Source organism: Rattus norvegicus, chromosome 15 (genome assembly GCF_021556685.1).
Source record: "Rattus norvegicus strain SHRSP/BbbUtx chromosome 15, alternate assembly SHRSP_T2T, whole genome shotgun sequence".
Classification (NCBI taxonomy): Eukaryota; Metazoa; Chordata; class Mammalia; order Rodentia; family Muridae; genus Rattus; species Rattus norvegicus.
In genome coordinates, this window is record NC_141548.1 from 103,328,639 (window position 1) to 103,340,646 (window position 12,008).

Here is a 12,008-nt window from a genome sequence, read left to right on the forward strand (position 1 = left end):
CTTCCCCAATCATTCACAGGCTCTAGCCATACCAGGCCTCTTGTCTTCTATGAAGCTGATAAACATGAAGGGGACTTGGTCAGGATGTAACATCCAAGAAGAAGGAAGGGGGAAAGTTGAGAGCCTGTGACGCATCCTCGAGACACTGGGTCAAGGCTACCTGAAGTCTGCTTTGTCTTCAGGTTCTGTAAGGATATCCGTGGCTATCATCAGTTCTTCCTTCCTTCCTTCCCAGCGAGCGGCCTCACTCCCAGGCAAACCAGAGCTCGGTCTGCTGAGTCACTCTCCCAAGACTTTCTGAGTAACGTCAGTCAGTAGTGAATTAAATCATCTTTACAGAGACCTGGGTTCTAACTCAGGGTCCAGAAAGAGCCAAGATACCAATGCTATCTCGATGTCAGTGTGTAGCAGGGTTAGGCAGAGAGCTCAGCAGTTTAAAGGACCTGCTGTAAAGAGTGAGGACCAGAGTTTGATCCCAGCACACACCTAACACTCAAGATGCTACCACAAACCCAGATCAAAAGGATTGGGTGCCCTATTCTGGTCTTTGTGAGCAGAGCTTCAACCCCCTGCAGTCTCACACACACACACACACACACACACACACACACACACACACACCAATAAATAAATCTTTATTTAGAAAGCGTGTAACTGAAATCAATATTTCCTGGTATTTAAGGAGCAAGCTAGCTTTCTGATAGTCTAAACTAACCTTTCCACATTATATAATGTGGAACCCTGTATCAGAAATAAAATCCAGAAAGAAAGAAACTCAATATGGCTCATGTCAGTACTAGTATCTTAACAACGCAGTACAGTTTCTCCCGGTGTAGTTGGAAGAATGAGGTCTACAGAGCACAGCCTTTTGGTGTGAGATACAGAGTGCGAGTCTGACCCTGTGGTCAAATTCCCCAGACCCATTCCTGGGAACGTTGCTTTCCCAGAATCAGAAGGATGAGCTAAAATATGCTTTTGAGAAATGAAAAGGCAAAGTAATTAACCCCCCCCCACTTCACCTTTTGTTAATTAATACCACTTAGTAAACATCAGTCAGTCCCCCTGGACTCCCTCTGATCGACCTTAGAATAAGAGCCACCCCAGGGACTAAAACCAATGGTGCGACATTTTCTTATAATCCAGTAAACCTTACAGAAGACTCTGGCTACTTGCCGTAATCTCTTAGGTCAAATCATATCCAATTAAGTCACAAACAAGAGTGGATTTCTTTTCAATCTATGTGCAAGAGGAATCGATAGTTGTGTGCTAATTTCCAATTACAGGATCATTTAGAAATACATGGTATTGTGTTGAGTCCTAACACTGATGATCCAGACCCGTGATATATATAATCTTGAACGTCATCCTGGTTTTACAGATGATGAGATGAGAGGAGGAAAGGGGGACAATTGCTGACCATCTGCTCACATAGAAAACATTGAACAGGAGCTTGGGTAAAGCATGCCTTGCTCACCTGAAAAGGCTGAGTGCCCTGGAGTCTGGAAGCTGAGAAAAGGCCCCAGGACTGACCAAGGCCAGGTCTGGCTGTACCATGTGTTTAGCACCTTCATTCTCCTGCCTCTGCTCAAAGGGATGCGAAAGGAGAAGACGCCAAGGTGGAGGGGAGCCATGGAGATCTGCAGGGTTGTCTGTTAAACCTGCTCCTTCACATCCAGAGCCCAGGAGGGAAGGCACCCAACGGGAAACAGAAGAGCTGGTGAAGGATGGGCACCACCTTTCACAAAGTGGGGACGTCAGAACAGACCAAGCACAGAGAGTCAAACCCTGGAGATGCCAGGTGTATGTGTGCATCTCTGAAAACTGGGGGCTGACTATACTGTTTGAAATGCTAGTCTTTATCAAGTTTTATAAAAACGCAGAATTTCATTTTACTTTAAACAATAGCACACAGACACTCATTGTTTGGGGGGAAAAGAAACTCGTGTCAGTAACAAAATGTCTCCCAAGGTGACCTGGTGTGGGGAAAACACCTTCCCTGATTATTTTGAATGACTCCTCTTGGTGCCCTAAAGGGACTTCCCTCATGTTGATAAGCATGACCATCAATGGCACAAAATGCCTCAGGGTGGGAAAAACTATAAATTCATCTTTATATCCTCCTCCCCATCTACCATCAACACAGACGTGGCTCCCTTAAGACTAGACACCTGCTGGGACCAGACCCCAGAGAAGTGGTTTTGCAGTCTACCAGGCAATCTGGGTGTTGCAGTGACATCTTTAAGTGTTCCTCAAAAGTGCGGTGGTCCCTTTTCTGAAAGATTAAGAATCTTCAGACTGACAATTCTTTTTTTCATTTCCTGAAAGTCAGATCAACTTGTGAATAATAGTTAGAAACAACGTCTTTGATGAAATGTCAGCCCTCGCTCTAAACGTTCCAGTCTCAAACCATCAGATGCGGACTTCCCTGGGCTTTCCTGTGGCTTTCTCATCCTGTTGGTCTACACAAGAAGGACGTTTGGAAGCTCTTGTTTACTGCTAATGATTGGCTGCTCTGTCCTGGCTGAAATGCTATGATTGTGAAAAGTGTCCTTGATAGAGATGGATACAATGTTTCACACTGCCCACACGGGAAAGATGCCACCTCAGTGCGGTTTCTCTGCCACTGGTAACTTGCTCAACACAGTGGCTATGGCTGAAATGACTTACTCATCCACAGAGCTCAGGACCCCTCCTAATCTACATACACAGCTGCCCCTGGCTGCTAACTGTGTCTTCTACTTCCTGTGATTGGTTCTGTTCTGTGCTTCCTTATATTCGAATGACATCAGGATCGTCTCCCAAGACACCAGAACTTGCAGGGAATAAGTGGCTCCTGAGGGTATATCACGCATTAATAACAGGCCTTCCCATTAATTCCGTAGCCTTGGGCAAAGATCCTATTTCAGTCAGACCGGCTATGTAAGACAGAAGCATGCTTTAGGTGATGCCAACACAGCCTCATGTTAAAACAAAGTATCTCCTTAGAAACAAGTAGGTTCACACAGTAGAAACTGATCCAGGAGGCTTGGGGTGGGGTCTATGCCTTTAGCTCCAGAATGAGAGTCATACACGAAACGGTAAAACAACCGTATAGCCCTGTGCTTGTCGAGCTATGCTTCTGAGGATGCACCTTGTCTGTCTCCAGTCTCCCTGTCCTCTTTCCTGTCTGTTTTCCTGCCATGGTCACCCGACATGTGGATGCATGGTTCTCGCCAGAATCGGTTCAGGCCAGTGTTGTTCGATGATTCTCTTCACATCAGCACCCTCAGCACATGGGGCCAGTGTGTGGCAGTGGGGAACAAAGCCTCTGGAAAAGGAAATCAAAAACCTGGGAATTAGATACAGGATGCAGCAAAAGCCTAGCATGGAGAGAGGACTCCGTTCCATTCTGAGCACCACATGAAATGGGTGATGCAGTTCATGTGGTCAGTCCCAGCAGTCAGGAGGCAGAGGTAGAAGGATCAGGAATTCATAGTCAGTGTTGCCTACACTGCAAGATAGAGACCAGTTTAACTACATGAGAGGGGTTTAAAAAGAAAACCCAGATGTTCCCCCCTGCCCTGGCACCTCCCAAGCCTGCTCTCCCAGTCAGCTCTGGCTCCAATTCCATGGGGCCACAGCCCATCTCACTTGGCTTTCTCTAGAAAAACTTAAACTGGAAACCTGAACAAAAATAAATTAGGGAAGCTTCTGTGATGAGCCTTCCCCCTCATTCCCTCTCCACTCTGACAAACACCTCAGCCTCTGGTAACTACCGATTAACTGTTAACTTCCTTGAGATCAGCCCTTACATTCCATACATGGGTGACATCATGTTTCATCTTTCTGTGCCTTGAGCTTTTCACGAAATACCATGATTTCCATTTCTATCCAGGTTGTCGCAGACGGCAGCCTGCTTTCTATGGCTCAATACTATTCTCCTTCCTCTATCCGTCCGCCATTTTGGTGGACATTTGACTGTTTTCACTTCCGGGTTGCACACATTGCTGCAGACAGGGGCGTATTGCTCTCGGCAGGCTGCTGCAGGCCTGGGTCAGAACTCTATGTAAGTTCCAGCTGTTTGTATACGCTGCCCATTATAGAGCATTTGATATCGATGCAGCTCGTTGGAAGATCCTACATCCATAGATACAGGAAATGCAGCCTGTGTACCGCTGGCCACTGGCTATTTTCCTTAGAAGACAAGTGCTAATAACTCCATGATGGGAAGACTTATTAAAGGACAAATGGAAGCCATGTCCAAGCTGGACAGATCTCCTCAGTGGGAAAAGAAGCCAGGGGTAGAGTGCGCACACATCAGCACCCACACACCAGTGCTCACACACCAGTGCCCACACACCAGTGCTCACACACTACACACCTGGGCTCACACCAGTGCCCACACATCAGTGCCCACACACCAGTGCTCACACACCATACACCTGTGCTCACACCAGTGCCCACATACCAGTCTCACACACCACACACCAGAGCTCACACACCCGTGCACACATACACTATTATTAATCCCACCCCTAGAGGATAAGACCACTACCACACTTCAAAGCCAAGGTTGACAGACACTCTGACCAAGTCCATCTCTGACTTTCCAGAAAATGGCCCCGAGTCACATTTTGTAGGGGCTTAAAATGTCAAAACCATAGCTCACCCCGTTTCCCATGACTTCCAATCAGGGGCAAGCATGTATCCTGACATAGTTCTTGCCCACTTACCTTATGCCCACATGTGATCAAGCACATCTGGTGCAAATGGGTCAAACAAATGTATCACAACAGGAACTTACTAACTACAAGCATAACCTTAACCTTCAGGGTTTATTTTTCCTGTTTGGTCTCACAACGCCAAGCTAGAACTTTTTTCTGAAAATATTTAATTATGAAGGGAAAGCATGTGGTAGGCACTCATTGATAAGTGGATATTAGCCCCAAAGTTCAGAATACCGAAGATACAATTCACAGACCACATGAAGCTCAAGAAGGAAGACCAAAGTGTGGATGCTTCAGTCCTTCTTAGAAGGGGGAACAAAATACTCACAGGAGGAAATACGGAGACAAAGTGTGGAGCAGAGACTAAAGGAAAGACCATCCAGAAACTGCCCCACCTGGGGATCCATCCCATATGTAGCCACCAAACCTAGACACTATTGCTGATGCCAAGAAGTACATGGTGACAGGAGCCTGATATAGCTGTCTCCTGAGAGGCTCTGCCAGAGTCTGACAAATACAGAGGCAGATGCTCATAGCCAACCACTGAATTGAGAACAGGATCCCCAATGAAGAGTAAGAGAAAGGACTGAAGGAGGTGAAAGGCTTTGCAACCCCATAGGAAGAACAATAATATCAACCAACCAGAGTCCACCAGAGCTCCCAGGGACTAAACCACCAACCAAAGAGTAAACATGGAGGGACCCACAGCTCCAGCTGCATATGTGGCAGAGGATGGCATTGTTGGACATCAATAGGAGCAGAAGCCCTTGGTCCTGTCAAGGCTCAATGCCCCAGTGTAGGAGAATGCCAAGGCAGGGAGGAGGGAGGGAATGGATGGGTGGGTGGGGCAGCACCCTCACAAAAGCAGGGGGTAGGAGGATGGGAGAGGAGGTTTCCGAAGGGGAAACTGGGAAGGAGATAACATTTGAAATGTAAATAAATAAAAAACTCAATAAAAAGGGAACAAGGGAAGATGTTGAAGGAAATTAGAAATAAAACTAGAAGAAGAAGAAGAAGAAGAAGAAGAAGAAGAAGAAGAAGAAGAAGAAGAAGAAGAAGAAGAAGAGGAAGAAGAAGAAGAGGAAGAGGAGGAGGAGGAGGAAGAGGAGGAGGAGGGGGGAGGAGGAAGAGGAGGAAGAGGAGGAAGAGGAGGAGGAAGGGGGAGGAGGAAAGGAAAGCACAGAGAAGAGACACTTCCCACTGAACCCGCAGTCATAGTTAGGGCTACTGTTACTGTGACAAAACACCATATCCAAGCAACTTGAGGAAGGAAGGTTTTGTTTGGCTTACACTTCCACATCACTGGTCATCACTGAGGGAACTCAAGGAGGGCAGGAACCTGGAGGCAGGAGCCATGCAAAAGCCATGGAGGGGTGCTACTTACTGGCTTGCTTCCCATGGCTTACCCAGCCTGCTTTCTTATAGAACCCAGGACCAACAGCCCAGGAAGGGCACCATTCACCATGGGCTGGGCCCTTCCCTATCAGTCACGAATTAAGACAATGCTGTATAACTGGATCCTATGGAGGCATTTCCTCTTTTCACATGACTCTAGCTTATGTCAAGTTGACATAGAACTGGTCCACACACCTGGTAAACGTCCCTGATCTTATCCCTGCAGGGGAAAAGATAGCATGCCCTTTGAATCAGGGACTTTAAGAGGTCTCTGAGCTATTGCCAAGACACACAACAGGGGAGCGGTCTCAGAGCAGCTCCCAGTTGCTGATTGCACAGGAGTGATTTCAGGCTGTTTTTTTTTTTTGTTTGTTTGTTTGTTTTTTTTGGGTTTTTTTTTTTTGGTTTTTCTGTTGTTGTTGTTGTTGCTGCCGTTGTTTCTTGTCTTGTTCATTTGAGCCAATTATTTAAGGCATAGCTGTCTTTCGAATTAAAAACCCAGTGGGCAGCTTGTAAGCATCAGATAAATCGCCCTGGGGATCTGTTTGCAGAATCTATTATCTGAAATTGCCAAAATCCTTTGCTGCGCTCCTTTTAGGGGGACAGTGGGGACACGACACGTACTTTATTCCACATTTCCCACACTGACGACTGAAGCTTGAGACACATTTTAAAATACAACCTCGCCTTCCCAATCTTTGCAGCTTCTATTAGGTATATGGGATGGAATGGGTGACTGGACACACTGAACTGTCCCTAGGTGCACTAACAGCCCTGATATGGACACCACTCCGTATCAAGTAGGGAAGGCAGGCAGGCCCACTTCTTCCAGAAAAGGTTCACCAATTAACTGACACCTGGCTCCCCTTAGAAGAGTGAAGATTAAGCCCCAAGGATATAGAACCCTTCCTTGATCAATAGATCTGACTCAGAGGGCATTGCTCACTTCAAACACACTGCCTCAGTGTCCTGAGTTACATGCCCTTTGAAACACCATAAAGAAAAGCCTTTATGCTCAGTGCCTATAAAAATGAGCAAGGGCTTCAATTTCCTTATTTGTTTTTGAATAACCGAGCCTCTATGTGTTAAATTGATGACTAGCCACATTCCCAGAGTGGAAGAAAATAGCAACAGATTAAGGGAGCCAGGGGCGCCATTGCCTTCAGCTTCAATCACCTGCCCAGACTTCACTTTCTGTTCAGGCAGAGCCTGGGGAGCTGATTAGTCTGGTCCAGCTTCCAGAAGCTACATTGTAAAAGGCAGAGCAGGCCCAGCTTCCAGAAGCTACATTGTAAAAGGCAGATCAGGAGGCATGAGCGCCCTGTTACGTTTATTTGTGGTACACAAGGTTGGAGCTCAGAACCATTCCTGCTGTGGAGGGAGGCAGTTAACAAACGAGCTACATTTATATAATGCTGAGCATTGTGCTTGCTGATTCTGGACACTACCCAAAAATACAAAAATAAAACAGCAAAAAAGCTACACACCAAAGAAAGGTGATTGCCTGTAACCGAGGAAGAAGTAAAACGAATCGAATCATTCGTTAATTTTCAAAACAGTGAGTGTAATTCACAAAGTAGTACCTATTAGGAGTTCTGAAATGTAGAAGTCACTGTCCCCAAATCTCTCCAGGTCTACAAATTTGGCATCTGTATTTGTCTGAGTTCTCTAGATGAAGGAAGCCCATAAGGTGAATATACCTGAATTCATTGTTTACATAGTATGCTTAAAGGCGTACTTTCCGGGGCTGGGGATTTAGCTCAGTGGTAGAGCGCTTACCTAGGAAGCGCAAGGCCCTGGGTTCGGTCCCCAGCTCCGAAAAAAAAAGAACCAAAAAAAAAAAAAAAAAAAGGCGTACTTTCCTATAAAGATTTATTTATTTTATATGTATGAGTACACTACAGCTGTCTTCAGGCACACCAGAAGAGGGCAGAGATCTCATAGATGATTGTGAGCCTCTATGTGGTTGCTGGGAATTGAACTCAGGACCTCTGGAAGAGCAGTCAGCGCTCTTAACTACTGAGCCTTCCCTCCAGCACCCAGAGGCATACTTTCTAACTACCTCCCTTCATAGTTACGTACTCATGGACAGCTCTTTGTCTCTCTCTGTTTCTGTCTATCTCTGAGTGTGTGTATGTATGTCTGTCTCTTCCTCACTCCCTCTTTCCCCCTTTCTTCCTCCATCCTTCCTTCCCTCCTTTCACTCTCTCCCCTTCCCTCCTCCCTCCCTCTCTCTACCTCCTTCCCTTTCTCTTCCTTCTCTTCTTCCTCTTCCTCTTCCTCTTCCTCCTCCTCCTTCTTCCTCTCTCTCTCTCTCTCTCTCTCTCTCTCTCTCTCTCTCATATTGGTAAAGTAGACTTTATAGTAGCAGTGTAGAATTCAGTGGGTTAGAGGGTAGCCTAACACTGGTAACATGGGCACTCTTGGGGAGAGCTTACCCTGGCCCTAAGTTCACCTTTATTTGTGTGATTATTTAGTTCAGGATGAAGACAGAGATCAGCCAGTCTTTTCTTTAAGGCCTCTGTCATGGTTTATTGGGTCTGCTGTCACAAAAACATTACATTTATTTAGATAAAAGTGACAGAAATTCACCCTTACAGTGGGAATTCCACGATAAAGCACCCTTGGTTCAGTCAGTGTGAGGAGATCTCCTTTCCCTTGTATTCCCTGTGGCTGAAAGATAGATCAACAGCCTTGTCTCTCTGTCCAAAAGTTCTCTCAAGAGAGAGCCACACAGCTAAAGTCTTAGTTATGGCCACTCATTGCTGGAGTAAAACACCGTGACCCAAGCAACTTGGAAAGAATAGGATCTATCTGGCATACTTCTGCATCACTATTCCCCATAGAAGGACATCAGGACAGAATCCTGGAGGCAGAAGCCGATGCAGAGACCATGGATGGGTGCTACTTACTAGCTCGCTCCTTCCTCATGGCTTACTCAGCCTGCTTTCTTATAAAATCCAGGACCACCAGCCCAGGGATAGCCCCACCCACAATGGGCTGGGCCCTCCTCCCTCAATCACTGGTTAAGAAAGTGCTGGATAGTCTTGCCTACAGCCTGACCTTATGGAGGCATTTTCTCAGTAGAGGCTCCCTCCTCTCTGAGGACTGTGACTCATGTCAAGTTGGCTTAACACAGCCAGCACAGCTTGGATTCTTACTAAGAGTATTTTTCTACCATAGGGTTTATAGTGAGGTTCTGGAGAAGCCACGAGCAATGGCAGTAGCCTGTAGCTTGTGTGGAAGAAGAGGATCTATGTAACCCCACTAACCAGCAACTCAAAAAGAAGTAACTCATACCTGGCACTGAGCCTGTTATCTGATACCTTATAGAGTCTGGGAGAGTTATTTCTCCCTCTACCCCCACCCCGTGGATAAGGTAATTTGTATACGTAAATGCATGTAATACAGGAAGCTCCTGCTGTTTCCATTTTAGAAGATATCGGCAGTGACGTCTACAGTGAAATAGTATTTCTCCAGTGTAACAGTAGTTAACACACTTGAACTCATGGACGCTGGAGTGGCATGTACAAGATTCGCACAGGAGCAAAGAGTCGAAGTCTTGGCATAGAGAGGAAAGCTCTCATAAAATTCCACCATGGTCTAGTTGAGAAGTTATTGGCAACTTTGGGTCAGTTTTCTTCAGGGCTGTGGACCCTGAGAGGGTCCCATCTACTGTGGACCTATCTACTCATGGTCCAGTAGATGGCCCTACATCTATGAACATACAGAAAGCACTAAATGGGCTCAGTGGATGAGAGACAGAGAGAGATAGAGACAGAGAGACAGAGGGAGAGAGAGAGAGAGGGACAGAGGGAGAGAGGGAAAGAAATTGAGTGGGGAATTAGAGGGAAGTAGTCACGACGAACAGATTTGATCAAAACACATTATATGTGTGTATAAAATTCTCAAATAATAAAAAATGCAGGAAGGCATTAAAAGAACAGTAGTCATTCCCAGAGACCACTCTGCTATCAACAACCCAGCCACTTTATCCTCCCTCAAGTTCATCTGAGATCAAGGCAGAAAATGCTTACCTCTGCCAACCAGACGCTGCTGCTAAATCAAGCTGTCGATTGCTGCAGATTCTATGAATTGCCAGACAGATGCTCAAAGGATGAAAGATGAAATGGTATCCTGCTATTTATAGCTATTGTATTTGCTTTACCTGCATCGCTCTTGCAGTTCAGGCTGCTCAGTAGAATGACTTGAAGGGGCACCAGTTTGGAGAGTTTCTGCTTATGATGCAAATCCCCTTTAAGGCACTGACATTGTCAAAAGTTAGGTTCACCTCAAGCAGTATTACAGAGCAATAGTGATAAAAACTGCATGGTATTGGTACAGAGACAGACAGATAGACCAATGGAATAGAATTGAAGACCCAGAAATGAACCCACACACCTATGGTCACTTGATTTTTGACAAAGGAGCCAAAACCATCCAATGGAAAAAAGATAGCATTTTCAGCAAATGGTGCTGGTTCAACTGGAGGGCAACATGTAGAAGAATGCAGATCGATCCATGCTTATCACCCTGTACAAAGCTTAAGTCCAAGTGGATCAAGGACCTCCACATCAAACCAGACACACTCAAACTAATAGAAGAAAAACTAGGGAAGCATCTGGAACACATGGGCACTGGAAAAAATTTCCTGAAAAAAACACCAATGGTTTATGCTCTAAGATCAAGAATCGACAAATGGGATCTCATAAAACTGCAAAGCTTCTGTAAGGCAAAGGACACTGTGGTTAGGACAAAACGGCAACCAACAGATTGGGAAAAGATCTTTACCAATCCTACAACAGATAGAGGCCTTATATCCAAAATATACAAAGAACTCAAGAAGTTAGACCGCAGGGAAACAAATAACCCTATTAAAAAATGGGGTTCAGAGCTAAACAAAGAATTCACAGCTGAGGAATGCCGAATGGCTGAGAAACACCTAAAGAAATGTTCAACATCTTTAGTCATAAGGGAAATGCAAATCAAAACAACCCTGAGATTTCACCTCACACCAGTGCGATTGGCTAAGATCAAAAACTCAGGTGACAGCAGATGCTGGCGAGGATGTGGAGAAAGAGGAACACTCCTCCATTGTTGGTGGGATTGCAGACTGGTAAAACCATTCTGGAAATCAGTCTGGAGGTTCCTCAGAAAATTGGACATTGAACTGCCTGAGGATCCAGCTATACCTCTCTTGGGCATATACCCAAAAGATGCCTCAACATATAAAAGAGACACGTGCTCCACTATGTTCATCGCAGCCTTATTTATAATAGCCAGAAAATGGAAAGAACCCAGATGCCCTTCAACAGAGGAATGGATACAGAAAATGTGGTACATCTACACAATGGAATATTACTCAGCTATCAAAAACAACGAGTTTATGAAATTCGTAGGCAAATGGTTGGAACTGGAAAATATCATCCTGAGTGAGATAACCCAATCACAGAAAGACATACATGGTATGCACTCATTGATAAGTGGCTATTAGCCCAAATGCTTGAATTACCCTAGATCCCTAGAACAAACGAAACTCAAGACGGATGATCAAAATGTGAATGCTTCACTCCTTCTTTAAATGAGGAAAAAGAATACCCTTGGCAGGGAAGGGAGAGGCAAAGATTAAAACAGAGACTGAAGGAACACCCATTCAGAGCCTGCCCCACATATGACCCATACATATACAGCCACCCAATTAGACAAGATGGATGAAGCAAAGAAGTGCAGACTGACAGGAGCCGGATGTAGATCGCTCCTGAGAGACACAGCCAGAATACAGCAAATACAGAGGCGAATGCCAGCAGCAAACCACTGAACTGAGAATAGGTCCCCTATTGAAGGAATCAGAGAAAGAACTGGAAGAGCTTGAAGGGGCTCGAGACCCCAAAAGTACAACAATGCCAA

The 12,008-nt window shown here is 45.5% G+C and overlaps 1 non-coding gene across 5 annotated transcripts in view; it reads right to left on the reverse strand.

Annotated features, from left to right (window-relative positions):
* LOC148001154 (uncharacterized) overlaps window positions 1–12,008 on the reverse strand; it is a 277,259-nt gene that overhangs the window by 42,245 nt on the left and 223,006 nt on the right. The window contains exon 4 of one of the 5 annotated variants that reach the window (XR_015638576.1): window positions 1,475–3,307. The exons of 3 other annotated variants lie outside the window; for them this stretch is intronic. This is a non-coding gene — a transcript (uncharacterized LOC148001154). Of the gene's footprint in view, window positions 1–1,474; window positions 3,308–12,008 lie in introns of those variants that run through there. One more of the 5 variants, XR_015638577.1, reaches the window with a different exon arrangement.